This window comes from Parasteatoda tepidariorum, chromosome 2 (assembly GCF_043381705.1).
Source record: "Parasteatoda tepidariorum isolate YZ-2023 chromosome 2, CAS_Ptep_4.0, whole genome shotgun sequence".
Classification (NCBI taxonomy): domain Eukaryota; kingdom Metazoa; phylum Arthropoda; class Arachnida; order Araneae; family Theridiidae; genus Parasteatoda; species Parasteatoda tepidariorum.
Window position 1 is genome coordinate 18,927,537 of NC_092205.1, and position 24,685 is coordinate 18,952,221.

The 24,685-nt window shown below is 31.3% G+C and overlaps 1 protein-coding gene across 8 annotated transcripts in view; it reads left to right on the plus strand.

The window, feature by feature from the left end:
- The window catches only part of LOC107448369 (Rho-related BTB domain containing), a 98,844-nt gene that overhangs the window by 14,265 nt on the left and 59,894 nt on the right, over positions 1-24,685 (plus strand). Inside the window, exon 1 of one of the 8 annotated variants that reach the window (XM_043045210.2) lies at positions 8,294-8,434. The exons of 6 other annotated variants lie outside the window; for them this stretch is intronic. The gene's annotated coding sequence lies outside the window, so the exon portion shown is untranslated. Of the gene's footprint in view, positions 1-8,293; positions 8,435-8,543; positions 8,818-24,685 lie in introns of those variants that run through there. One more of the 8 variants, XM_043045208.2, reaches the window with a different exon arrangement.

The window sequence follows — 24,685 nt, forward strand, 5'->3', positions numbered from 1 at the left end:
TATATATATAATTTATATCATTTATAAAGTATGTAGGTTTAAGCAATAATACCCTCTTGCATTTATTTTTCTATTTTACTCTGTGGTACAAAATTACAAGACTAATCTAGTGTATTGAATTGTGCCCAACGGTGGCTCAGGAAATAGAATGATCGCCTCCCAATCTACTGTCCCAGGTTCGAATCCCAGGATTGACTGATCGATTCGAATTTTGCTACCGGCTTGCACCGGATCAGGAGTTAGAATCCCATTGCTGGTGGGCTAACCGTGGGAGGTTTTAGTAGTTTTCCTCTCTGTGTAATATAAATGGGGATTACTTCTGTCAAAAAATCCTCTACAAGAACAACTTTGTCAGAAGGCTTGAGGAATTCTTCTTACTTTTTGGTTGGATTTAAAATTACAAGGCAACGGAGTTGAACATAGATAGTCGTAAACTTAAAACCGGGTCGGCTGTTGAAAGACGCTTATAAAATAAAATAACTTGTGATTCAAAACTAAGAACTCTTAAGAAAAATAATATTAATTCACAATATGAATCGGTTATATAGGGTCGGTTATCTGTTTTCTATGCTGAAATTAAATATAGATAAGCGATTGTTTATATGAATTAATTATTGAAATGAGTACAAAATTTAATTTTCTTTCATACTTTGAGGTTATAAATCCCCATACTTTGAAAAATTCATTGACCCTTAAATTATTAATTTAATTTATAATTGAACTCATAATTGACGAAAATCTGATTATTAAATCAAATCTTATTTGCAGTTATTTCTATCTTTCCTGAAAGGTGTTTTTCAGGAATCGAAAAATGAAACTTAATTCATTCTTGTATTAAAGTGACCTTCTAACCTTCTCCTGACCTTCACTTATTATGTAACTGCCTGTTATCTATTTTGTCTATCCTTTTCTTTGTGTTTTTTTATTGGGTACATGTTATGCATATCCGTTGCTTGTTATGTCATAAATGATCTTGTTATGTAGCTTTTGTATTCACTTTTTACTGCTTTCTGCTTTTTTATTTTATTTGTTCCACAACCGCTATTCTACTAGCTGTTTTTAGGACTGTTGAACAGGGTTGTGATTTTGCTTAACCTAAAGATATATCTGGATAATATTACTCGATTAAAAACTTTATTCGCTTCAAAAAATACACAAAGTGGCAATATCAGTCGAGATGTTTCAAGCGCTCAAAAACAAGCACTCATTTTCAAGACTTACCAGACGTGAATGAGGAGTAACAGAAGTGATTTAAAGTATAAAACGTAAAGTTTCCAACAAAAACTCGAAAAATATGGGAGAGGAACATAACTAGAAAAACCACTGTAGCCGAGAGCGAAAAAAGTTGAAGAAAGAGCAAGAAAAACCACAGTGGCCGAGAAGGGCAAATCAGTGTAGAATGCATTTTCACGAGCTATGGAGAGGTGATAAGAAACAAATGTCGTTAACAAGGGAATCAGCATTCATATAAATAAAACAATATTCCATAGTATCAAGGTAGGCTGAGGTGGAAATAATTTTGGCCTTTTCTAACTTGAATTTATGTCCCAGCAATGTGCAGAAGTTTATGTGAGGGATATTTTTAGTAAAAAAACCCTCTTTAAGAGGTCAATCCGTGAGAACGAAAATAATGAAAATTGACATATGAAAATTTAAAAGTGTCACTTTTAATAGAAGATTTTCTAAGCATTGGCAATCTATGGGTAGACCAACTTGTCCGGTAAGTAAAGACGGCGGCCTGTGCGCAATGCTGACCACATTGCCACAATCATGCCTTCGAAATAGCGGAGACTTAACTTCCATCCTCCCCAACCCACAACGAGCTGTCCGGGGATGACTTAACTTTTTTTTTAAATCACAGAATCGTTAAAGCGGCTCAGCCATATGAAAAACTATTGCTGGGTTTCGAGTAACCTTAATCTTAAAGGAGCCGTAGCATGTACTTTCTGTAGAATAATCTGAGATAAGCGGGAACATTCAGTAGAGCAGGAAGACTACAGTAGAATTTCGCAAAAATAACTGAAAAGTTTTAGTACAACAAACTTTAGTTTTTACTGAAAAACTTAACGACGAATTAAGAAAAGTAATTGAATTTCTTTTTTCCCTCATCTGTATGGTTTGGGGAAAAAAATCCCTATAAACACGAACACCTGCTACTCATTAGTTACGTTGTAAGTTGTACGTAAGTGGTTCGTGAATGAAGCTGATAATTAAAAAAAATAAAAGGTAATTGTATTCTACTACAATAATTTTTCATTTAATTAATGTTGTAATTTACATTAATAAAAAGTCAAGGTTGTTTTAAATTAATTTGTTTAAAACACGACACGAAATACTCTCAGCCCTACATTATGTAGGTGGAGGGCAAATTTGAAGGTCGCCGCTGGCCACAGTTTTTTTTTATAACCATCGTTGAACAGTCGACCCAATTTTTAGGTTTACCACTGCTAATGTTCAAATCCGTAGCCTTGTAATTTTGTAACCTTGTAGCTCACTAGCTCCGTCTCCTTGTAACCCAATCTAGAAGACAAAGGATATCCTGAATCAAGTATTGGGAGAAATTTTCCCGAAATTGAAAGACTTCTTGATGGAACTAACCCGAACTTGCGTTACATGGAGAGGAAAACCGCGAAATTCTCTCACGGTTAAATTGACGGCAAGGGGACTGTAATCCATCATCCGTATACCAATGAGGATATTTTTACGTGGTCGGTGCAAGCCGAATGCGGAATTCGTGTCGACCAACCATCGCTGAGATTCGAACCCCGTTCACCTCATTGATTGACGAACGTTCTATCCCCTGAGCCATCACGGCTCACCGGCCACAGTTTGACTAAATATGACAAATGGCGATTAAAATGTAGTCGGCTTTTGACTAAATATGACAAATGGCGATTAAAATGTGGTCGGCTAGTCGTCTTTCGAACGCTACTTTCATCATCAATAAATGCAACCGGGGCCATATTTTTTTTAATTTTTTTTAAAAATAAATATAGAAATTTTATGAATATTTTATAATCTGCTTATACTGCCTAATCTGAATATTTTAATACGCTCATTTCTTAAAATATTTCATTGTACCTTGTAATGTTTGCCATGTTTTGAGAGATGTTTCAAAAGAAATACTTAAGATTATTAATATGTACAGTTATTATAGTAGCTTAAAATTTTTAATTTTTTAAAAAGTGGCCACTGTGAAAATTGCTACAACTGGCCAGCAACAAAATTTCCTAATTTTGCCCTATAAATGTAAGGTTACATTTTTATCATTATCTTAATATTTATTCTATTATTACTTTTAACAACTTATTTTTTCATTTATTTAAAGGAAAATATTAGTAGGGGAATTTTCATGCTTATTACGCTCTAATATTGAATGAAATTGAGCAAAAAAGCTTCATTACTGAAATATTGAAGTAAATTTGTTGGTGATGTTTTGCATGATTTTCCAATGAAAAGATGAATTGCGTCTTACATTAACAATTTTGTGCGTTTTTATCCGGTTCTGCAGACAAATTATTATTATTTTTTTAACTTTTTGTCGCTTCTTGTTGTTTCGGATTATACCAAGGTTGTTCTAATAATTTGTTTTAATTTTGTTCATCTTGTCTGCATGTGAAATTTTCCTGTTGATGCAAGAACCTACGCATTGTACTTAATTCACTTAAGAGTGAGATTTGTTTTCATAAAATACAGGAGTTATCAGCAGGTCTTCTTGACCAAAAGTTGGTATTATCCATAGTGACATATCAAATTTGGAATTTATTTGGCGTAAAATTGCAGCTGTGTCAAGTCAACTATTACGATTTAATCGTAATTATGATTTCGTAATCAAGATTACGGTTTTTAAATGGGAAATAAGAATTTTGGTTATTAAAACAACAATGCGAGTTATGAAACTTAGTTGTTTGCCGCTAAATTACAGTGTTTCTTTCTACTGTTTAAACAATTAATTTTAAAAACGATAAGTAAAAATTGATGATTTTGTCGTTTCTTCAAGTTTTATTGCATAGCAGTGCTGCATCTAAAAAAACTTTCAATTTGGCGAGTAAAAAAATTTAACTAATTTTTGTCCAACTCCACAAAAACTATAACTTAATTGTCCTCTCCTTGAATAGAAAAAAAAATTAACTCAAATCTGAAATGTGTACAAATATTTTAGTTTTTCGAACAAAAGGTGCAAAACAAGCAATAAGAGCTATTTCTTATTTAGTTAAAAGCTGAAATAAAGATTCCAAGTAATCAAGATAATTTTATCACTTTATTAGGAGGTATAAAATTTAAGTGTTGTATATTTCTCAGTTTGTTACCTTTGAATAAACGTTACTTTTTATTTAATTGTAAATTCTAGCGTAATTTTATTAATATTATTCACCTATATGAAATTAAGTACTTGTTCCACTGGTAGGGTACTGGATACACTTTAAAAATATAATGATTTGAATTTCGTAAACTTTAACTGTAAAACATATCCGCTTATATTATTACATTAACCTGTATTATATTACTCCTATATTATATCCGCTTATATTATTACATTAACCTGTATTATATTACTAATCTATATACAATTAAGTAGATACACCTTAAAAATACACTGATTTGAATTTCGTTAACTCGAACTGTGCAATATTTCCGTTTTATGATAGCTCGTCATCTGATAGCTAGTTTGGAAATCTGGCAGCTCTGAAATTGGTAACACGAATCTTAATTGGACGGTGATTGATGAAAATTTTTCAATGAAATTTATATTTTAGCCCAAAAAGATTTTTGTTACAAAAAATGGAATTCTTACATTAAATATCGTTAATTAATAGATTGGAAAGTCTAATCATCACTCTTTGGTACTTTTTTTTCTTCATTAGTATTAATTCTTTTGATTTCCCCCCTACGCATGCTGTATTGTTTTAGTTCATAACATTGTTCTTATCTTTTTAAATAAAAATATTTGAATTAAAGTGCATTGTAATAAGAGGGATATTGTTTCAAAAGTTATGAACTATCGTAAAAAAATGTATTCGAGTAGATTTTGCTCGCTACTAAGCTTCTTTGCATGTTCAGAACAATTTTTTTATGTTTTAGAAAAGAAAAAAAATAATGATGGCTATGTATCTCATTCAAGTTTGTGATGGAGTTATATTTTTCAACTGTTGGGTGCGCGAACAAAAATATGTTATACCTTCTTTGATTTATGAACATTTTTCTTTTCTACTCGACGGGTAAGATACTTTGTTTACTGCCACTGCTTTGCATCAGGTGCGGGCTTTTGTTCTATTCTGAGTTCTAGAATCTTTCGCTGCAGGGATGATGGATTTGGAATTTCTGCCATTTCGTTGGAACTTACAAAAGCTTCCAAGTTACGTACATGCATTTACATTGCCCAATAATTCTCTTTTCTTAAGTGTCTTTGACATGACTTCTTTGAATTCTCTTCTAAATCGAGCACAGATTTTTTAACCCCTTTTCTCGTGCAGACTCGCTTAAAAGATAGATTTAATTTATTTAAGATTGATATAATTTATTTACTATTAATTAATAAATTTAAGATTGGTATAATTTATTTACTATTAATTAATAATCTATTTAAGATTGATCTATATTTTTTTAAATAAGAAGTATGCATGAATTAGTGTTAGAAATAAGAAGTTTAATGATCTAAAATTGCGTTATAAAATCTAATTAAAGATTACGTCATATTTATCGTAAAATATTTCGCCTCAACCAAATAATATTAAGAAACTTTATTTCCGCAATTAAAGTAATAATAAAGGTTTTAAGATTTTACTGTCCTTAGTCGTGCAATTGGATGTCCCCTTTAGCTGGATAACCGGGACGCGATTTTCCAATCCAGCTGCCTTTAACAATCCACTCTCTTGTTTTGCATTTTCTTAAATAAAATTAAAAATAAAACTTGATTCTTAGTTCTTTTTTTAGTTCAGGTAACAAATTTTAAAAAAAATAAAAGCTTGCATTAAAATTGCGAGAAACTACAATCGAGACGAAAATCTCCACACACAAAAAAAAGCATGCAAGTCGTTAAAGGTCTCTCTCTGAACGACATTAATATTTAATTTATTTGTATTTAGTTATAACTGCAACATGTTGAGGTTCTGTCTAAATCGTTAAGCTGAATCTTCCTCATGGGACAACGATGATGAGACCTTGATTTTCCGCACATTACATTTTTCTTAAATTATTGATTGTGACTTTGAACTTGAACTATTGCGTGAAACATTAATTCCAAAACATGCGTGACTTCTCCTTATTTTTCCTTTTAATCTTGGAGGTTTAATGAACGACGTTGCTTTGTTTCCCCATCTTTTATTCATTCCGTTAAAACGGTTGAAAAATCTCTGAACTTTGGACTCATTCAGAAGCATTATGGTATAAATAAATTGGAATAACCAGTTTTTTTCCTCCTCCTGAAAATAAAAGGTCTGGATTTTCTTTCTCACTTGTTTAGTTCTGTCTCGATTATTTATAGTAGGTGCTTTATGTAGCATATTTATGTTTATTTTTTTTCATCGATCTGTATACATATATTTTTGTGTTATGATGAGATGGTTATTTAGTTTTTGATGGAAGGGTAAATAAAAAATTTAAAATTTGCATTTTACCATTTAAATCAAATCAATTAAATTTTTCATGTATCTGTATCAACATATTTTTGTCACGAGATGGTCATTTAGTTTTTGATGGAAGGTAAACAGACACTATAAAATTGTGTTACGAGATGGGCATTTAGTTTTTGATGGAAGGTAAACAGACACTATAAAACTGTGTTACGAGATGGGCATTTAGTTTTTGATGGAAGGTAAACAGACACTATAAAATTGTGTTACGAGATGGTCATTTAGTTTTTGATGGAAGGTAAACAGACACTATAAAATTTGCATTTTACTATTTAAATCAAATCAAGTAATTTTTTAATATATCTGTATCAACATTGTTTTGTGTTATGAGGGGTATTTAGTTTTTGATGAAAGGTAGACAAAATCCATAAAGTTTGCATTTTACCATTTAAATCAAATCAAATAATTTTTTAATATATCTGTATCAATATATTTTTGTATTACGAGATGGGTTTTTGTTGGCAGGTAAACAAAATCTGTAAAATTTGCAGTTTACCATTTAAATAAAATAAAACTAAAGTCAAATAAATTTTTTCAAGTAAATAGCGTATTCCTGATATTACACTGCACAGTGTCCTTTAGAGGAAAATGAAGTTTTTGCATGTATATTTTTGGCTGAAAATAACGAATCCGTAATTATTTTTTTGTTTCTTAAAAATCGACATTTTAGCTTCATGATTTTACATTTTTTAATGCACGCAATAACAACTCACTGGCAAGAGAAAGGCGCTCTCATTGGTAATGAGGCCAACGGTAATTAGGTGACTATTTCAACGACTAAAGCTTTTTCTACAGTTCTATATGCATTAAAAAGGAGTTATATAGGAATTCACTAGAAGCTTGGCGTTTTTTTTCTTACAAAAACGGTACGTCATAAAACCATGTTAGTTATGGCACCGTATAGTTTCATCTAAGTAACAGGAAAAAAATATTAAGTCGTTCTGCGTTAGTAAAGATATAAATTATGTTATTTATTCAATTTAACTTGCATGCTCTGGTGTATTCTTTCAGCATATTTTCGAGATTTAATGTTAAAATTATTATTTAAGATATGTTGAAATCCTGGTACATATAAGTTAGTATTTATATTTAAGAAATCTGAATATCAGAGGTAAAATGCCTCATGTTCATAATTTTATGTCATTGATTTATTAGTGCAAAATTTTAGAAAGCATGTAAAATAACCATTGAACTGGTGCTCTTGAAAAATGTAATATTTTTGACCTTTTATCATGCAAATAATATGATAAAATGAGATGGATTAATAAATAAACGGTAAAAAAAGTTAACGTAATTATTAAAACGTGATAAATAATTATAAATTGAATTTAAATATAATAATTGTAAGTATTAAAATTGTAATTATAGTTTTATTTCCAGCTATCTTATGCGTATAATAGAAATCAGCAAAGTGAAATTATAAACTCTTTATGTATCAAAAACAATATTTCATCATACATCTCTTCTTTTTTCTTCTTCTTTTTTTTAAAATTCTTTTTAATGGTTAAGTTGCATCGCTTCAGAAGAGGGGAAAAATGACTTAAGATAAATCTCATGTATATTTATATCAGACGTAAATAAACTAGACGCTTAAAAAGAAAAACGTTTACAAGATAAACACACGACTTCTAACCGCGTGCTTGAATATTTAAAAACGCCTTAAGAAAACGTGCGTAGTTAACTGCACGTCTTCGAAAAAGATTCATTTCTTTAATTGGCATCATTTAATGAATGTTGGGGTTATTTAATGAGGGATAGAAAAAAAAACTTCCTTCTTTCAATCTTAGCATTTATGACATCAGGTAAATTATTCTTTGTATTTCATTGGTATCCTTTGTCTATATGTCTGCATGAAAAATGGTAACTCTCGGTTTTTGTAACGTACTACTGACCAAGTTCTAATTTTAATTATATGTTTACGTAAGCCATATTTTCACTGCTACAGATTATTTTGCGTTTATTTTTTTATGTAAACATTTTACGATTTTCTCTATGCAGATGGAACTGTAATAAATCTTGTTGGTTCATATCTATTGTATTTAAACATCTGGCGTAACTTTAGTTGGTGGCGCCGTGAATATTTTGTTTTGGAATAGCTGAACTTGTTAGTCTGGAGTTGTTGGTTAATTTAGTTTAAACGAGTAACAACTAAGCTTTTTGTTAGAGTTAAGTGGTTATTTTTTGGGTGAGTATTAAAGTTTAAAATAATTGTAACAAAATTTTTTTTGTTAACAGTTTTTATACATGATATTTTTATACTTTATAAATAGTGCACATCCTATGTAGGCTTTAAAATCAAAGATGTTTTTGACTAATATTATTTTATTACTTTGTTTAATTAATATACAATTCAACTAAGAATCGTTTTTAATTAAAATCGTGTTCGAAACAAAGGAGCAATTTTGATTGAAAATGCAAATTTTTTTTATAGATTTATAAAATATTCAGTATAGGGTTTCGTATAAAACGGCATATTCGGCAGTGAGAGCTTTGCTGTCATATTTGCTTTTTTTTGTCGAAAGTTTTAAAACCCATTTTGCATAAATTTGTCAGGATTTCGTTTATATGGCTCTCAATTACATTCACTATTACCGTGTGTTTTTTTGGCATAAAACCCCTAAAGTTGAAAAAAAAAGAAACCTAAAAGAGAAAAAAAAGCATATCCAACTAACTGGGTTAAAGCGCGTGATTTAGGCGTCCAATTCTGAGAACTAAACTTCAAATTTCTCTTTTAATACATCACTGACTTTCCTTTCTATCAATCCTACTTGATTTGTATACTACTACAAAATATCCCCAGCTGTAGACGAAAAATGGTTAACAACGTAATCGCTGTCGGACAAATGCTTGATACAGCTACTCTCCACGACACTCAGTTTAAAAATCCTTGGGTTAGAACCCTATTTCCGTCGAGAACTTTTCATTTCTATACAGTACAAATACTGGTCAGAAAAAAAATTACCATAATACGGCGAGATTTTTTTTCCGTTGTAAGATTCAAAATATTGTTGTCTTCTGAATCTGGTTCAAAATTGTGGTTTGACATTAAGAGCCGCACATCCAATATGATGACTGGATTTTCATCCGAGTTAAAATGATCTAAATTTCTAGGAGTCAAATTTTCCCCTTTTTCAACACCTTATGAGCTAATAGCGCAAAAGATATTTTTCATGGCAGATTCAGTTTTTCCTCCCTTAGTAATTTAAAGTTAAGAGAAAAGAAAGTTCAGTTAAGCCCAGATTAAACTATAAAATTTCAAGTGCTGAAAAAAATGTTTTCAAACTATCAAAATGTTAACAAACTATGGCACAATTACGTCCCCTGATTCTGCTCTAATTTCTTTGCAGTTTGATAGTTTTTAAAAAAAAATTTCAGCATTTGAAACTCCATAGTTTAATCTGGGCTTACCTGAACTCCCTTTCTCCTAAACTGTAAATTTTAAATTACAAATGGAGGAAAACTAAATTTGCCATGAAAAAAAAATCTCTGGAGGTATAGCGTCTTCTTAATCCGAGACCATCTGCAATTGACTTTCAAACATTAATTTTATTGATAATTATTTTTTACTTCTCTGTTCTGTCTTATATCGACATAAAATAAATTTTGATGTAACTCTGTTAGATATAAAAACCACTGATATATTCCAATTAAATTATAACTATTTGTTGCATGCAAACGCATTATTATGTGAAAATATTTTTAAATCGGGGATTTGTGAATGAATCATCCCTTAATGACTCAACCCGGAATTTCCAGTGTCTAGCGAAAAAGGGAACAATGTCTATTTCCCCCTTTTTACTGCGTGCTTCATAAAAATTGCGCCATTTGAAACCACCTCCATTTGTGTGCGTTGTTTTTTAAACAAGGGCTTCTTCGATTTCAGTTGAATGCGTAGTTTCACTTGAAATTGTTTACGTCATTACTTTAGTACCAGAGATCACTTTCATCCTAGGAAATGAACTCATTACGAACGGGATTTGTTTTCAGAACCCTTGAATTCTAAATAGATTAGTTCAATTTCTTAAAATTTAATCGTACATTTAAGTATAAAGCATTTTTTTTAATTATTTTAACTATTTATTTCTTGTTGTGATAATGGTGAATTAAATTGTGAGAAAAGAAATAAGAAAAGGGATGAGATTATTTTGATGTAACATTAATTTTTTTCTTTTATTCAATAATTGAATTTTCTATTACTCACTATTTTTCTATTATTATATGTCAAATTAAATACAAAACAAAAATAATTAATATTAAGTATACTTTAATTTTAATGTAATGACAATCGTGACCTGATGAAAACGTTTAGAAATCAGTTAAATATTACCACTCTTAAAAATATTTTTAATTCATTTAACTCATTTCTATGGTAAATATATGGTTGCTATGTGAAATGTTCTTTTCTGGAAATATTTGAATCCTGGCTTATGTGAACTATAATTAACTAAATTCTTCTTTTTCAGTAGGAAAAGATTTCGTTATATTATATATTTTGTTAGAAGGGAAAGATTTCGTTCGTAACAATTTTCTTTTGAATTTTTACTTTCGTCAAGAAGAATTTCTACATAATAACCACATATTCTTTGAATTCCATATATTCTTTTCCCAAAATTTGTTGCCCATCAAACACTGCCTTTAATATATGCTATTTTATTTTATTCTTGCTTAGTTAAATTTTGTTACTGGGTTAAAAAAAAAGCTTCACAATTGAATATTTTTATTATTGCCCAGATTACTTTTCTTTTTATCATTAGTAAAGACAAAGGCCTTTAAATTGTTAAAGCCTGAGTGCATCTATAATGTCGCCTAAATAATTATATTTTGCGGCAAAATACGGACATAGACGAACATTAATTTTAAAAAACTTGAGGGAGTGTTTATAATTTTAGACTGAAGTGACGTGATTCTAACAACGTTACAGGATTTATTATTTTGTTAATTAATTGTTCCATCGCCTGATTGCTAGTGTCTGCAAAATGTCTTTCTATTAATTGATTTAAATAAATCATTAGCTTTAAAAATATGCAAATTGGAAATAACAGTCAAGTGCTCAAAAATCGGTGCCCTTTTTCAAGATTTCTTTCTAGTTGAGACTCTTGCCTTCTGAATCAATTTTTTTTCTTCTAATAAATATAGTTTGCTGTTAGCTAAGTGTGCTATTATGTGAGCGTTCGTGTCAATGTGTTTTAATTCTTCTTTCTTTTTCACCTTCTAAATGTTTTCTAGATGTTGTTTTTATCCCGTTCCATTCGCTAAATGCTTTTCAAGACAAATATGATTGATTTCCCAAAAGGACTTGTATCAGCTTAATGTCTTGTAATGTCTTTGCTTAATGTCAAATTAATAGTTAGCTAAATGCTCTTCTGAATAAGTTTATTGTTCATTAAATGTCTTATTGCACGACTACTAGTGTTATCTGAATATCACTCTGGGGTAAGTTTATTGTTTGAATGTCTTATTGGCTGAGTGTTCCTGTCAGCTAAAATCCTTTTGGATAAGTTTATGTACTTATTCTAATACCACTTGCCAATGCCAGCAATCACCAAGAGAACTTAAGGCTGAGGGGAAGCTTCTTGTTTTTCGGTGGCGCCATCTATGACCAGGAATACGACTTCACATGTCACTGCCTGTTTATAGGGCGGGCCCATTCATACATCCATTCATTCACAGATTGTAATTTTGATCTAATCCAGAGAACGATTGATCTCCAGTTTAGGACCACCAGATGTATGATTTGTTATGGGAACATGGAGGGCTTTGTGTACCGGTCACCATTTACTAAACAGGGGGTCTTCTTCCAGCGGGGTTCAAACTCACGATCTCTTGGGCATGGGCCCAACGTCCTATCAACTAGGCTATCCAGGTGGATAAGTTCATTGTTTATTAAATTTCTTATGGCTTGAGTGCTCTTGTTAGCTAATATACTTCTGGATAAGTTTAATGTTTACTAAATGTCTTATAACCTAAATGCTCATGTCAGTTAATATCATTCTAGATAAGTTAATTATTTACTAAATGTCTTATTGCCTGAGTGCTTGCATATGCTAAATGTTCTAAATTTTGATCTTGTTAGCTAAATATCCTTAAATATAAGTTCATTGTAAACTAAATGTCTTACCGTCTGCGTATTCGTGTGAGCTAAATGTTCATCTTCATAAATATCATATTTTAATATCTTTGCGGATAAGTTATTTTTTTTTAAATGTCTTAATGCATAAATATTTGGGTTTACTAAATGTCTTTTGTTGTACCCTAAATGTTTTTCTAATTTAATTTCTTTTTGGCTAAATGTTCTTTCAGTTATGGTGCGCTGAAAATCTTATCACCTACGTGCTGGTTTCAGTTACTATGTCGTTCATCTTCTTTTTCTTTCTGCATAAATTTCTTGTTTGCTATATGTCCTTCAGGATAATTTTATTGTTTTTTAAATGCCTTATTGCCTGAATGTTCGGTTCAGCTAAATGTCTTTTTAGATGAGACTCTTGACACCCAAATGTCTTTCTAGATCAGGCTCTTGTCAGCTAAAGTCTTTCTAAATTCATCTCTTGTCTGTTATATGTTTTTTTCTTGTGTAGTATTTCAACAGTTATATGTCTTTCGAGTCTATTCTTAGCTGTAAGTATATTCCCTGATAATTCATGTCGGATTTGGATGAATCTGTTGTCACGTTCGTGTCGTTACGTCTGTGCAATCAAATCATATTGCTTCAAAGTCTGCACGTTTTAGTTTATATTTTGTTTTCATCTTTGTTCCCTTACACGAAGTGTTTCTTAAGTATAAACACATCTAATGAATAAATAATAACAAACTTTCAGTTCCGAGAATTAATCTTAAACCTATCTTGTCAACTGAGGACAGTTATCTGCCCATGCCGGAAATTGGACTGACATTGAAAAAACCTCTCAGCACCTAAGATGTGTAACTTTTTTCTCTCGCTGGTCATCTCCAATGAAAAGATCTTGCTTTCTTATATCTGTCTGTTTGTTCCGATGTTCTTTTTCGGAGAAGACCCGATAACTCTTGTCTTATCGTTCTGATATCCTGTTTTCCATTTAGGTTACTTTTTTTAAGATTTACGGATATTTACAATGATTTTTCTAATTCAGAAATCGGATATTTTGAGCACTTAAAGATTGATTGGCGATAAGAGGTTTGTTTGCTACTGTTTTGCTTAGTTGAGGGTTTGGTGATTGGTAAGGTTCGAGGTTTAGATTATTTTTCATTGGCGCCCAATTTCTAGCGTTGAATGAAACGTGATTGTGTTTCTTTTTCGCCGATAGCAGCTTTTTTATTGAAACGTTTAGTGTTCTGATATCATTTTGGTAAAATTTAATTGCGAATTATTTATTTTGGGCTTTTTTACTTCTTATTCTTAAAAAAAACAAACTAATACATAAGTTTTGACCTCTTGATTTAATGACCGAAGTTTGATCAATGTGTTCTGTTATCTTGAATATCTTGGCTACTAAGTTCTTTTTTATTAGCTTGATATTGAGCTGTGGTGACTCATGAGCGCTCGCCTCTCAGTGAGGTGATGAGGTTCGAATCCCAGCCATGACTGGTCGATACGAATGCCGCACCCTGCTCAAACTGACCACAGTGCAGACGTAAAATATCCTCATTAGTATATGGATCATGGGTTAGAATCCCCTTGCCGTTAGACTAACCGTGAGTGGTTTTCCTCCCTATGTAACTCGAATGCGGGTTCACTCCGTTAAAAAATCCTCCATTGAGGCAAATTTCTCCCAATACTTGATCTAGAAGTTTCATTGTCTTCTGGATTGGATTCAAAATTTCTAGGCTATGGAGTTGTACAGTGGTAGTCGTAAACTCAAAATTGGGTCGGTTGTTCAATGACGGTTATATAATATTCCTGGGATCTTTGGCTTTTTCAAGAAGTTTTTTATAAACTGATCTCTAAGATGCTAAATTGTGGAGTCGTTAGGAAAAATTTTGCACGAATGTAGTTATCAAAGTGGGAAAAATTACCTGAAAATTAAAGCTGATCTCAAAGCTGCTAGCTTTTATAGGTTTTGGAAAATTGTTTGAAAAGTTTAAAAATGAAGTAAGAAGGATTTCCTAAAAATTAATTTACTTCCAAAAACTTTTTTTAAAAAAATAATTGCCTGATTAATATATCTTATTCCGTATGTTTAACATAATAGGTAAAATAATTTTTTTGAAGCTTTAATAGCTAATATTTATTCATGAAAACACAAAATATAGCTACTACTAAGAAAAATATTTTTCAACAGCCATGCTATTTGGTGGGTATGTGAATTTAATTAGCAGTAATAAAGTAATTAATAAAGTGGTATATTTTTTTTTTAAATTATCATAGTTAACTTCCAAACAGTGTTAAATTTCAAAATAACTAATGTCCAGACAAGAGCGAGATGAGTTATTTTGAAACTGAATACCGTACTGTTATCGACTCAGTGAAAATTCTTTTAATTAAGTGATATATAATATATAGGGATGATATTGAACAACAAGTCTTTTTATTATTATTAAAATCTCCCACAGTGTTGAGAAGATATTTCCTTTAAAAGGTTTCAAAAAGGATATTTAATGCTCAGCGCCATGTCCGTTTTTATTGCACTTTAATATCTTTAATAACCAACAAAAGCTGAGGCAATATGCTTGCTCTGTACTAAAAATAGGCTTTAATGTCCCTCTAATATTAACTACGCCATGTTAGAACAATAAATCCAAACTACGGTTGGAGTCATTGTCAGGTTTGATGTTGCGTTATTGTTTGATCAAATAAATGGCAACCACTCACTCGTATTGCTATTTGCTTTCGTTTCAAAATTAAAAGCCTCACGTATCAGGTCTCAAAGTGCTATAAAATGAATCGTAATAAAAGTGAAATAAAACATCGGCGTGCGTGCTTTGAAAGTGATGTATACTGTTCGGATATTACTTTTTATTTGTTACCATATTGTATTGTATTAATTATAAAAGATATTTTGTCATTGGTTTGGTATATAAAATATTAGTCACGATTTCAATTTAGGCTTTTCTCAGATCATTCCGAATAAAAAGCTCGATGCCCTTGATATGCTGATGTTTGTTGCTTACTAGAAATCGTTTAAACGTAATTTTTATTTCACACGTAGCCATAAATTTCTAAAACCCTTACATTTATAGTCAGGTTATATAAGCATGAGTTTTTACTTGATACAAATCCGATCTAGTATTCATATTGAAAACATGAGCTACAATTTGAAGGGGGACTTATGGTTGCTTAATGATTATGCAAGGTGTCCCGTTAATGTTTTTTATTATTTAAAAAAAAATTTATAGCCGTCGTTGAACAGCCGACCCAATTTTTGGGTTTACGACTACTAATGTTCAACTCCGTAGCCTTGTAAGTTTGAATACCCTATTCAGAAGACAAGAAAACTCCTCGATCAATTATTGGGAGAAATTTGCCTTCGCAGAGGACTTTTTTGATGGAAAAAACCCGCATTTACTTTACATGGAGAGGAAGACCCCGAGAACCTCCCACGGTTAGCCTGACGGCAAGGGGAACTCTAACCCATGATCCGTCTACCACTGAAGATATTTCACGTCAGCACTGTGGTTGATGCAAGCCGGATGCTAAATTCGTATCGACCAGCCATCGCCGGGATCGAGCCCGGTTCACCTCATTGGAAAGCATAAGCTCTATCCCCTGAGCCATCGCGGCTCTCCCATTAATGTTACGATAAATTTCTGGGAGAGGTAGGGCACATTATAGGGAATAAGAATTGCAAAGGAACCCTTGCCCGGAAACGTCAACGTACGCCGCTAGGTGATGTTGTACAGGAGAGCGCTAAAGAGAAGATGGCCTCATTCGGAGGTGTGTGGAGCGGAGTCTTAGGTACTTTCGTTTTAAAAAATATTCATTTATTAAGTTTTTGATTTTTTTTCCTCGATGAGAATGACCCAAATGGTAGGTTTCTGCTGAGTTTGCCGATATAATGATCATTTTTATGTGTTATGGAATAAATATCGAAAGTTTCCAAAAGTTTCCGTCATTTCCAAAAGTTTAAAACGAATTTACATTCTTTAACACATTATATTGTAAGTATCAAGAGGGCAAAGGTTCACGAGCATCCAGTCGATAATCATAAGGACACTAAATTCTTAAAAAATGTTGTTTTTAATTTGAAATTAAAAATTTTAACATCAAAATGACACTTAGCTCAAATAAAATGTTTTATGAAGATTAAAACCTGATCTTTAAATAAATTTAAGAATGAAGATTTGCCATTAAAACTTAACCATTGTTTAAATTTAGGAAAACTTTATAATCTTTTCTTTGTTTGCTAAAACCATACATTTTTATTATTACGTAATAATTTCTGCTTGAATGTGTGTATAAAAGGGATTTAAAAATATTTAGATTTTCATTTTATTTCGAGCTTTTTATTTTTTTTTGTTTTACTGATTTATCTATTAATTTTGCCCTCTGCAGTGGATTTCATTCTTTTCAGTGGTATCTAATCTGCAATTTGCCCCGAGCATCCTTACACCTCTGGTTAGCTCTGCAAGTGTTTATATTTTATTTTAAAACCGGCGGGGTTTTAAATATCATTAATGTTCAACTCCTGATTCATATTCACCGCTGACACTTGACTCAACACGAAACACCCATTCAATATCCCGGTTTGGAAACGATGACCACGAGTCGAAAAGTGATTTCTTCATTATTTTTTGACCGTTTGTTTCTTAACTGCGTGTTATTGGACCCGCTGTTAAACTTTCACTCCGGTGATGGATTTATAGCCTTATTAACTGTGTTTTCAATTTCCGTTACTATTTTTAAAACAATTTTTGTATGGAAAAAATGATTGCTTTGAGTGATTAAATTTGAGTCTTCTTTTTTCTTTTTTTTTTGCTTGGAGAAGGGAAAATTATGTTAAGATTCGTTTTTTTCAAACTGACTTGTATTGATAAGCAAAAGGATTCTAGGTTTTATTGAAGTGATACTTCTTATGCGACTTCCAACAAGGTTGCGTTAAACGTTTAACGCTACATTTTTATTGGCCGGGAAATCACGTGGTAGGATCCAGTTTTCCCTCATTCATTTCCATATTGTTTTGGTCCTCAAAAATAATAAAAGTCATAAAAGTATTGTTTTTCTATAAATATTATTTTAGTTTGATTTGATACACATATAATTTAATAGGGTAGTATTTTTTATTTTCAAACTTAGTGGATAACAATTGTAAAAAATGAGTGAAAACAATCCCACGGACAATGCGACGGATTTAAGGTTATGTCAAGGTACGTCTCTTGTGAATATCAATTGATTGTTAGGTTTTCTCTTTTCTAATTGCCATTTATATTTCACCAAATGCAGCCATGAGGGATATTAAATTATTTATTGCAAAATCTTTATTGCCACTATCCACTGCAGGCTCACAAGCTCTGGCAGACGTTACTGGTGAAGAAAATGATTATTGTCAGCGGCCTGTGATCCTTGCAGGAGATTTTAATGGGAATTTCGCGTTACCTGAAGCTGAAACATTATTAACCTTCCTTAAAGACAAATTTGGGAATGATCCAACAACCAAAGGAGTAACTACCATTGATGCAGTTTTTGCAAGAAATATTGAAAAAATAGACAATAGATAGCAAGAAATATTGAAAATAAATCTTACTTTAGTTATCATAATCTCATTGTAAATGTTATAGATTTGGATATTTCTCCACTCGAAAATGATAATTAAAAGATGCGATCAATTGTGAATTGTAAGCATTATTAATAAAGTTTGTGTTAAAGAAACAATATGATTTCACTAAAAATCAATTTCTACCCCTTCCTAGTTTCATTTCCACATTACGAAGTTTCACTTCTTCCGCGCGGAGGGACTCAACGCACTATTTTTTTTTTTNTTTTTTTTTTTTTTTTTTTTTTTTACTTGGAGAAGGAAAAATTATGTTAAGATTCGTTTTTTCAAACTGACTTGTATTGATAAACAAAAGGATTCTAAGTTTTATTATGTATTGTTAAAAATAAAACGTAAAATTAATCTTTCAATTGAACTCACAAAGCCCCCACACAAACATAGAAATATTACTGATGTTCAATGAGAAATACTTTTATTCCACACTATTATTTAATACTTTTATTTTACGCTATGATCAAGAGTATCGTGTTAACACCCTTCTCATTCTTCTTCGCATTTTTAATATTTCCCCCCTTATAACATATTATAGATAATTTACCATTGAAACTTAACAGTTCAGGTTAGTGTGAATCAACACATTCGTATTATCCAGAAGTTATAAACTCCTTTTAGTGTGCTGCTATCTGCCGATGATAGATTCATGGTCAGGAATATGATGAAGATGATAATATAATTTTTTTAAAGGCAAATGACATAATCTAAAAAATATTTCAGAAATTTTAAAATTGAAAAAAATTCATACATTTTAATAGCTGTAAAGGGAATATATCAGTTGTATATGCATCAAATTTCCTTAAGTAGCCAGGCCAGATATTAAAAAAAGATGCCAGCTAAAGAAGGGCAGTTTAACTTCATATAGTTTTAAGCAATTAATTTTTCCTAAATAATTCTATATTTTCCAAATGTTCAACGTCCCGCAGTGGACTGATCGTTAAGACACGGTTCCCAGCAGATCACCGAAGTCAAGCATCACTGGCTACGGTCAGAGTACGGGTGGGTGACCACTTGGATCAGTCTGCGTAGGGACCGAGGGTGTGCGGTATTGGTCCTCGTTAAACTGTGCTACCGTAAAGTGCTCGACTTCGCGCGCAGGTCGTTGGGCTATCGAAGCAAGGGGGGGGGCATCCCCTCCGCAGGGGATCAAAATTGTGATGGCATGTCTTCGGATCATCCTCCGGGATGATCCGAAGACCGTCCGGCGAAGACCGTCCGAAGACCGTCGGATGATCCGAAGACCGTAGAAGATCCGAAGACCTTTCCCAGACCGTCGCCAATAGCCCATTGTGCAGCTCTAGTGCGACGTAAATTAACAACAACAACAAATGTTCAACGGCTTATTTTATGATTATAAAATTCTAAATTTCTAGATTTGCTCGTTAGTTATTTGATGCAGAATATTGTACAGATTGAATGTTATTTCAGATCAAAATTTATATTGATTACATATTTATTTCAGACTAATTTAAAATATACTATTTTAAATTACTAATTTATTATTTAAATTATTATTAATTAAACATATATAATGTATATATGTTTTTTATTTTTACATTATGCCTAGTTCTATTTTACGAATAAGAAAAATTTAAAATGGCATTCGTTGCCTTCATATCTAAGTATTGCACATTATTTAGCCTGTTCATCTATATAAATTCTGTTTTATTTATGGGGCAAAATCTTACTAATTAGCATGTATTAATCATTTAATAAATTATATTACTTCGTTTTTAAATTTTATTTTTATTTGAAGCAATGATTGCTTTTCTATTTTCTTTTTTTTCTTTAAAAAATTACGCAGAATTTTATTTCTTAAAATTACAATAAGCCAATTCATTTGAAAAAATTAAATATTTTCCTCTGTGTTAATTGTGACCACACTCTGTATTATCCAAGAATTTTTTTTTCCGAGAGAGGAATTATTTAGGTGCAGCAACAACTTCTAATAATTTGGGAAATAAAAAAGATACTAACTCGGGAAAAGTTATATTTTGAGTTTATTAATAAACATTTATTTGATTGTAACTAATTATAATTACATCTGTTGATGAATTAACTCCATTAAACATAAAGCAAAAGCAACCGAACATCAAAAGTGTTATTTTAGAAAACGCATGCAAATAAGTAAAAAATCGCATACTACTCTTAATGGAGACATCTCCAGGTAAAAGTTACAGTTTGTCTACGGTAAGAACTCCCCCCATCACAAAATCTGAGACCGTCTGTTGTTATAGAAACAAGAAAAAGATTCCCTTTCTCTCGCCGACCCGGGTTAAAACCTGTCCTAAACACTGACTCCCCACCCTTACTTGAAATAGTTTTACCTCGTTACTATAGTCACCGCCACTGGTCCAGACGAATGGCTTAGGGAGTTTTTACTTTAGACAAACTATAGTTAATTCTGTGTCCCAGTGACACGCAGTTAGATGAATTGAAATTTTGGAATCTAAGCTGTTGCTCTCGTAAAATTAGTTTTGAACTGTGACTCGGGGTTAGTTTCCATCGTGAATTCGGGCGTAAGACTTGAATTTTAAATCAAACACAGAAGACAATGAAATTTCAAACTGGCTTTCGTGAAGGTCTTTTTTGATGGAAGTAAATCCGCATTGAAAGGAAAATCACGAAAACCTTAGTTGGCATTAATTGAATTCTAACCCATGATCCGACTATCATTGAAGATATTTTTACATTAGCACTATGATCGGTCAGGTGCTAGCAGGGAGTAGAATTCGAATCGATGAGCCATCGCTGGGATTTGAACCCAGATCACCGCATTGAGAGATGTGCATTCTGTCCCCTCAACTGTTATAAATGTTTTACTTTTGATAACCGTTTTACTGTGGGTACTTACTTTGTGTATCCATATACGCGAGCTTATCTGTTGAAAATAAACTGGCAATGATTTTAAAGAAATTTACAAAAATAATAAGTAAGTTTTTCTAACCTCTTGCCTTTCTTCTGGTTTTATAATCTCCGTCTGGAGTTTACGACAGCCTTTACTCTGACTTTTGCAATAAGATCTTTTTAACTTAATTATACCAAAATGTTAAAAGTTAAAACTAACATTTTACTTTACTTTTTTTAAAAATAAACATGGCTCTGATAGTCATACTTGTATTTTATAGCGGTTAATAACCTTACTAAAGTTATGAACTAGTAAATTTTTCTTCAACATGTTCTAGATTTATTATATTGTCGTAAAAAGTGACCATACAGTGTAATGAATGCATATATTTGCTAATGAAATAAGTTTATAGCTTTCAAAACTTTTTTTTAGACCATCGAATGTGGGAGGATTAACTTTTTAACTCATGTTTAACGATTTTTCTTACATCATTGAGTGTACTGTACACAGTTACTCTTTTAGATTCGTCTGGGGAATTTTGCCAATCAATATGGCTGATAAAAGTTTCTTAAGTGTAGTCTGGTGGTTTTCTTTTCATACTTTTTTCTTTCACCCTTCATACAAAAATACCTCTTTTATATTGTAGATATAATGTATCGGCAGTCTTCAAGAGCAGTTCGAGCAAAGCACAGATCTTAAATTTAAGCGGGGACAACAATTAAGTTTAAATTTAATTCTTAGTAAAAACTAAGAATAGAAAGAACTCTTAGTAAAACTAGATTAACTTTATAATTATGTCTGGTGACAGGAATTAACATTAAATTATTGCAAAAATTTTTATAAATACATTAAAAAATTATTTTTTTTCCTTACCAAAGGGGCCAGTTTCAGACATTCATGATATTAACTGAGTTAATTGTAACACCAAACAAAATTATTTAAATAGTATCTAGATGTTTATATATAAAAATAAGAGTGTAAAGTTTAAATAATGACGGTTGCCTTATTATAATATCCGTAACAAATGCCAGCAATAAATGTAATACACAGTAAGCTATATTTGAAAAAATTTTTGAAAAATCAATTTAATGCATGTCCAAAAAGTGGATTCGAGTAAGTTAAATGATTTATATCCATGCTTCAAATAATTTTTTAGGTGTTTAAATATTTTTTTTACATTTTTATTAAATTTTTTTAGAATAAAATATTTTGTTATGCGTGATGTAATTGTCTTTATCATGTATCGATAGTTTTTCCCCTACATTTATTCTTAAAGATAATAAAATTTTTTAAATTTTAATGATAAAAAGTTATTATAGTGTTAATTTTATTTAAATAAAGACTATATATTGCTTAAGTAGTGAATATTTCGTAGTAAAAATAAAAACTATATATTGCTTTAGTAGTAAATATATACAAAAAAAATTCAGAATTAACATAATTGTTAACTCTGTTCCGCTGTTAACGTTATTGTTCCCATTTCTTGAGAAGTTGCTATGGATTATGTATAAGCTATTTTGGATCTTTTTGGGTACTGCATCTGGTCCGAAAATAATGTGACAGGGGTGAAAAAGCCTTGGACTGATGGATAGCCTGGATTCCTTTTGCCACAAATTAACTATATACTCAGTCATAACGCAACGGTTTTTTAAAATATTAAATTTTAGTTATGCTTGTTTTGCATAATTATTAAATGAAAAAAGCGTTATTTTGAAGTTCTGAAGTTTTTCTAAAAATTCTTAGTTTTTGTTCTTTTAAAAATATGTTTGATGTTTTTATATTAATGAAATGCACTGAACGCAGAAAATGTTTTAAATGTTGTACGTTGTACTAATTTTATAAATTCTTCTTCTTTTGCTCGAAAGTCTTATATTTTGTTCAAATATTGTAAATATACACTTAGGTAGTTTTATTTTCATTTTAACTCTTAACGTTTTAAGGAAAAAATAGGAAGAAAAAAACCTATTTAAAACGGAAGAAAATGCCTAAAATTAGATAGAAATAAATAAACAAAAAAAAAAACGCTTCCAAAAAACTGCGATTTTATTTGTGATTATCCAAAGGGAAACTTTTGTGAGAAGGATATTTCCGTAGAAAAAGTGAAAAATTGTGAAGAAAAATTAGTATTATCCCCTTTATAAAAAACTTATTATGTTGTTAGAATATCATAAAATTTGAGTTGTTTCGCAAGGTTGTGGTTGCAAATAGTAGGAAAGACTCCTGTGACTTCAAGCAAAACATGATAATCGATAAATTTAGAGAATCGGGAGGTGGTAGTAGCCGAAGATTACCTTACACATTCTTGTCGAATGATTGTACAATAAACTAAAACTTTTTTCTATTTCGCTGAATTTACAGTAAAACTGTATAATGTATTTTAATACATTTTGTAAATAAAACTGAAAAACTTAGTTTTTCTTCCTTAAATTTTGGGCTCCTGGAAGGGCTCTAATATGTTTATATTGAAAGCCTACCCCTTTATTGGACTATTGGTTGAAAAACAATTTTAAATATCATCTAAATTTACTTGGTTGGTTGGTGTCGTATCCTCTATTGAATCATACTTCATGGTGTGCTTGAATAGTTTTTGTTATTTCTATGGCATTAAATGAATACAAATCCTCTTCTGTGGGGTAGTTTAAGAGGTGAAGGCCTGCAGCGACTGCAGGGCAGTTAAAAACTCTAAATTTACTTATAATTATCATATAAATGTGATTTCCCTTTTACCTTTCCATAAATACCAGTAACGTAAATAACAAACCCCGCTACAAAGGGGGATATACTCGTGGTTTGGGGACTTCCGTTTTAGGAAGAAAAATAGTTACCGTATTTAAATTACAATTAAATAATTTTTTTATTTATTAGATATTTTTTTAAAATTCACTTTACAAGAGCCGTTCTGGCGCAGCTGGTAGAACGTTAGCCTTCTAATGAGGCGGTCCAGATTCGAATCCAGTTGTGGCTTGTAAAACGAATTCTGCTCTCAGATCGCACCTACCACAGTACTGACTGAAAATATCCTGAGTGGTAGACGGATCATTTGTTAGAATCCGCTTGCCGTCAGGTTAGCCGTGGGAGGTTTCTGTGGTTTTCCTCTTCATATAAGCGCAAATGAGGGTTACTTCCATCAGAGAGTTAGTTCGTCCAATGCTTAAGCAAGCAGTTTCTTTGCCTGCCTACTGCGTTGGGTTCAAAATTACAAGGCTGCGGACCTGAGCATTGATAGTCGTAAACTTAGAATTGGATTGACTGTTCAATGTTGATTATAAAATAAAATCCACCTTATAAATAATAATAAATCCTTTACTTTGCGTTGAATATAATTATTTTAAGATTGTAAGCTATTTCCTCGTGTCATTAAGTTAAAATTCATTTCAATGAGGTAAGTGTTTATAATGTTTCAATTCAGTATCTTTTCATCGCGATTACGATTTTCATTACCTTAAGTTAAAACAAAATTTATGGTTATAAGTACCCGAGTATCTCTTCGCCGTAGCATTTTTGTTTCTTGTTATGATTTTGAATTT